Raw genomic sequence first — 5,802 nt, forward strand, 5'->3', positions numbered from 1 at the left:
ATGCACCCACAAGGGTAGATGTGCACACGCTAGGGCTTTTCCCTAAGAAAGAAGAGTAGCATTCTTACTCCCAGAAGTTCACCCCATAGATGGCCGCCTACCCTAGCTCTGGGAGAGTTTGGCTCTTTTAAGTAACTGCACCATGGAGCAATGAGAGCCCAAAGCCAAGGACAGGTGTGTGAGTGTCCTTAACTTCGACTTCACAACATAATCACCTGGGAAGCTGTTGAAAGGTTAGACTCTTGGGCCCCATCCCAGAACAATTTGAGGTAGGGGCTTTCAAAGAAATAGTTAAGCCCCTCTCCCCTGCACCAGAACGAAAAAAAAAAAAAAAAAGGGAAATATGGCCTAACCAGTAACTATGTAGGAATGCCCAACCCTGCAGCAACTTTACAGTCTTAAAGTACCCAATCCAAATCTAACCATATAAGTGACACAAACAAACAAAGATTTTTATTCAAGGCAATGCCCTGCTTTATTCCAGGCTGTCTTTTGGATGTGAATCCACTGGGCCTCATGCTGCCATGAATAAAACTGCTTCCTGCTAAAAGCCTGTTGTCACATCTCTCTGTTAGAGAATCCCACTATACAATCACATCAGTGTCTCTTGGATTAAGAACCAGTCATTAGTGTTGTTAAATCCACAGGTGATTCTAATATACAGCCAAGATTGAAGACCGCCACTCTAAGGCTTTTCAAGCACAACAGTTAAACTCATCTCATTAATTTTCCACTGGCTCCTTCACCACATAGTTTGTTCACGTGGAAAGTTTTGCTCAATTATTAGACATTGGCACTGTTGTGAACAGTTTTCTTGTGGCAATAACTACCATTAACTGAAAAATTAATCAACCAAATTATGATGTTTGATGTAACTATTTAAATGTGCAACATATTAAATACAATCAACTATTAGAAAGTCTAAGTTAATCTTAGAACATTATGATTTATTCTTCAATGTCTCAAATTTAAGGGATTGAGGGTCAGGAGTCATTATGTGTTAGGTGATGTCTCCATCTGCTGGCCACATGTTATATTGCAGGTCTGTCGCATCCTCACATTTTTTTGTTTGTTTTATTAAAGTATTTGTTTTATTTGAGAGGGAGATTAGGGCGGGGGGACTCAGACACAGAGACAGGGAGATGAAACTCCCATTCACTGATTCATTCCCCAAATACTTGCAAAGGCCTGGACCCGCCCCCAGGCTGGAGCCAGAAGCAGGGAACAAAATCCAGGAGCCGCTATCCACTGCCTCCCATGGGTGCATTAGCAGAAAGTGGAATCAGGATCCAGATCTGGGACTTGAACTCAGGTGCTCCTAATCAGTATGCCAAACAATTGATCTAAACTTTTTATTATAGAAATATTCAAACATACATAAGAATAGAGAAATCTGTATGATGGATTTCCATGTATGCACCACTGGCCTCAGCAAACATCAACATAAAGTCAATCCCACTTCATCTACACCCCCAACCCCTACCAGATGATTTCAAAACTATCCCAGGTATCATCTCAATCTGTGAAATTTTAAGATGTAGCTCTTTCTTCTTTATTTAATATACATTTAAGATATATTATTTAAAGATGTATTTCTTTATTTGAAATAAAGAGTGACAGAAATTTTTGATCTGCTGGTTCACTCCCAAAATGCCACAATGCCCAGATCTGGATCAAGCAGAAGCTAGGAACCAGGAATACCAACCTGGCCCCCACATGTGTGGCAGGGGCCCAAGCACTTGGGCCACCATTCAGTCCCTTCCCAGGCACATTAGCAGAAGTTGGATCAGAAGCAGGGCATCCAGGTCTGGGATGTTGTTGTTGCAAGTGGCAGCTTAACCTGCTGCACCACAATGCCCATCCCTTAATATGTATGTCTAAAAGATAAGAGCACCACTTATTCAAAATACAGTTATTATACCTTTAGCACCATTGCTGGAAATAAATAACAGCTCCTCAATGTCATTTAGTATCTGCTGGGGGTTCACCTCTTCCTGGACTAGGAGTCTCAATCTTAATGAGCTCCCTGTGCTAGAGTAAGAAACTCTGCCCTACAGGGGCTTGTAATCACCTGAGAAAAAGCATGCGTTTACCAGCTCCAATACATGGATACAGCTAATGTCCAAGGAGCCATGCTTCTTTTAAGTGGAAACCAGTACTAGCAGCCAAAATCAATCTGGCCCTGAATATGAAAGCCAATGTTAGATAAAATTATGCTTCAACTTTTAAAAAGTGCTCATGTGAAATAAGAACATAGAACAATTATTTAAGAAGAAAACAGGGGCCAGCGCTGTGGCTCAACAGGCTAATCCTCCGCCTTGCGGCACCAGCACACCGGGTTCTAGTCCCAGTCAGGGCGCCGGATTCTGTCCCAGTTGCCCCTTTCCCAGGCCAGCTCTCTGCTGTGGCCAGGGAGTGCAGTGGAGGATGGCCCAAGTGCTTGTGTCCTGCACCCCATGGGAGACCAGGACAAGCAACTGGCTCCTGCCTTTGGAACAGCACGGTGCACTGGCCGCAGGGCATCAGCCGCGGTGGCCATTGGAGGGTGAACCAATGGCAAAAAGGAAGACCTTTCCTCTCTCTCTCTCTCTCTCACTGTCCACTCTGCCTGTCCAAAAAAAAAAAAAAAAAAAAAGAAAAGAAAAGAAACTTAAAAAAAAGAAGAAGAAGAAGAATAAAACAGGGCCGGTGCCGTGGCTCACTTGGTTAATCTTCCGCCTGCAGCGACGGCATTCCATATGGAGCTGGGTTCTAGTCCCAGTTGCTCCTCTTCCAGTCCAGCTCTCTACTGTGGCCTGGGAGGGCAGTGGAGGATGGCCCAGGTGCTTGGGCCCCTGCACCCGCGTGGGAGACCAGGAGGAAGCACCTGGCTCCTGGCTTCAGATCAGCACAATGCCGGCCGTGGCGGCCATTTGGGGAGTGAACCAATGGAAGGAAGACCTTTCTCTCTCTGTGTCTCTCTCTCACTGTCTATAACTCTACCTGTCAAATAAATAAAAAAAGGCCAGCGCCATGGCTCACTTGGCACCACCTACGGCGCTGGTACCCCGGGTTCTAATCCCGGTTGGGGTGCCATATTCTATCCCGGTTGCTCCTCTTCCAGTCCAGCTCTCTGCTGTGGCCCGGGAAGGCAGTGGAGGATGCACCCACATGGGAGACCAGGAGGAAGTACCTGGCTCCTGGCTTTGGATCGTTTCAGGGCGCCGGACGTAGCAGCCATTTGGGGGGTGAACCAACGGATGGAAGACCTCTCTCTCTCTCTCTCTCTCTCTCACTGCCTAACTCTGCCTGTAAAATAAATAAATAACAAAAACAAGAAGAAAACATTAAAATCTCTCCATGGGTGAAACTAAAAATGCCAAAGAGTTATAGATCTAGAATATCAGAAACCCCTCGTGACTTATTTATTGTTGAATTAAGGTTCAGATGTTATCATCCTATCTAGAGGACCCTTATAATACTCAGAGTTGTCTTCTAATACCCATTGGACCCTTCTTCATAACTAACAGAATCCCAGTTTTTCTCCAGGCCAAATTATTCTGAGCTACAAAACTCAATGTCTGGTATTCATCTGTTCAATTAAAGGTCTCCATACGATACAATTACAACCAATGGGAAATGAATACCAATCTGCTAGGAATTTCTGAGAAAACGTTTTGCTTCCTGACAAACATGCAACTCTTCCTTCTTTCTGCCTACAAGGTGAGCCGGTGTGAAACAGGCATCCGTGGCCAGCAAAGCTGATGCCATGTGGTAAAGACAGTGGAGGAGGAGGGAAGTAGCTGGATCCTGAGACAGAGATGATTTCAGGAACCACTACACCAGCCCTGATCTCCCTTCCTCCAGACTTTTACATGAAAGAAAAGTGCTACAGACTGAAATCTGTCCCCCTAAGATATGTTGACTCTCTAACTCCCAATGTGACTATATCTGTACATAGGGCCTTGAGGAGGTAATTAATGTTAATGGAGTTATGAGGGTGGGGCCCTGATCTGAGAGCTTTGGTGCCTTCAAAGAAGAGGAAGAGAAGTCTTCAACTGAGTCGGCTGGTGCCTTGATCTTGGGCTGTCTGGCCTTCTGAACTGTGAGCCAATGCACTTTTGTTTATTATAAATTACCCAGTCTGTGGAGTCCTGTTAGAGCAAAACAAAATAAACTAAAACATCAACTTCCATGTTTATGCTTACCAGGGATGTTTGTTCAGTTTTGATCTTGCCCTCTGTGGCAAAATTCAGTATCTTCAAGTCGGTACTTGTCATCTTTTACTTTAGTGGTACTACTTTCTACATTCTTCCACAAGAAGGGAAAATGTCTAAGTTTTGAATTTAGTTTAATGCATCTCACTAAAATAATATAAAAAATTTAAACAAAAGATATAGCATATAGAATGGAGCTGATTTCAATATCTTAGGCATATATCACTATGCACTAATTCTTCCATTTTCAAAAATGCAATACTGAATTTCTTCAGTTATTTTATCATAAATCTATACTAATTTTATATTCAATATGTTGTAGTGCAACTGCTTCAACTGAGTATTTCATGAAACAGTATTATTTTGAAATTTATAATTTAGAAAAATTATTGATTTAAAATTTTTTTCATTGTTTTGAATCTAATTCAATTTCTGTTTGGATTTATGCTATTAATTCCTAACACTACAAAAAACTTGGAGAGCCAAGTTAATTCATCTTTGAAATAGATGCTAGACTATTACTTCTTCCTCAGAACATTTTTCCTAAAAAAGAACTGTAATTCTTAGAGTTATTAGGCAATTGACTGAACAAATTCCATTACAAAATGGCATAAAATACCTCAGTGTCCTAGTTCCACTTGTCTTTAGTCAAAATACCTAAATATATTCTAGAGGTACTGGCTGCATTGTTTGCAGCAATGGCTGAGAGGTAGACACATGATCTGTTTCTGGCATTGAGTTATTTTCACAGTCCAGGTGTGGATTCAAGAGGTAACAAACTTTCTAACCTGTCGATTTTGGAAGAGCTGAATGTCAATGCTTCTCGATGAAACTATGGTTTATATCATAAAATCTTTAGTGTTCATATGGGCAATAAAAGCAGAGTCTAACACCAACATAGACATGTGTAGGGATCCAAGCAGTAAATAACTTCACTAAATAGGTCAACTAATTTATTTATCAGAACTTATTTATCCAAAAGCAATTTCTGTCCAAAAGCGATCACTATACATCACTGTAGAGTGGGGAATCATTGCAGGAATGGAGCCTGTAGTGTTCAAGGTATCCAGTTAGTGGCAGCTGCCTTCAGTTGGCATAGTTCAGAACTATGGTTTGTGCCTGTTCTTTATGGAAGCAGTGCTTGTCACTTAGGACTCCGAGTGCCCTGATAAAGAAAATTTATTAAAAAAAGGAATCCAAAACGGAAAATAAAGTAAAAATGTTACCACATGCCTTTTAACAGTCATAATAGAGTAAGGTAAAAGAAATTATGTTGTCTGGGGCACAGTGGGTTAAGCCTCCACCTGCAATGCCAGCATCCAATTTGAGCACCAGTTTGAGCCCTCACTGCTCCATTTCTGAGCCAACTCCCTGCTAATGTACCTGGAAAAGCAGGGAAATATGGCCCACCTGCTTGGCTCCTGCCACCCACATGAGAGATCTGGAAGAAGCTCCTGGCTTCTGGATTTAGCCTGGCCCAGGCCCAGCCATTGCGCCATTTGAGGAGTGAGCTAACAGATGGAAAATCTTTTCTCTTTCTCTCTCTCTTTCTCTCTCTGTAACTCTGCCTTTCAAATAAACAAAATAAATGTTAAAAAGAGTCACA

This window comes from Lepus europaeus, chromosome 15 (assembly GCF_033115175.1).
Source record: "Lepus europaeus isolate LE1 chromosome 15, mLepTim1.pri, whole genome shotgun sequence".
In the NCBI taxonomy this organism is placed as follows: domain Eukaryota; kingdom Metazoa; phylum Chordata; class Mammalia; order Lagomorpha; family Leporidae; genus Lepus; species Lepus europaeus.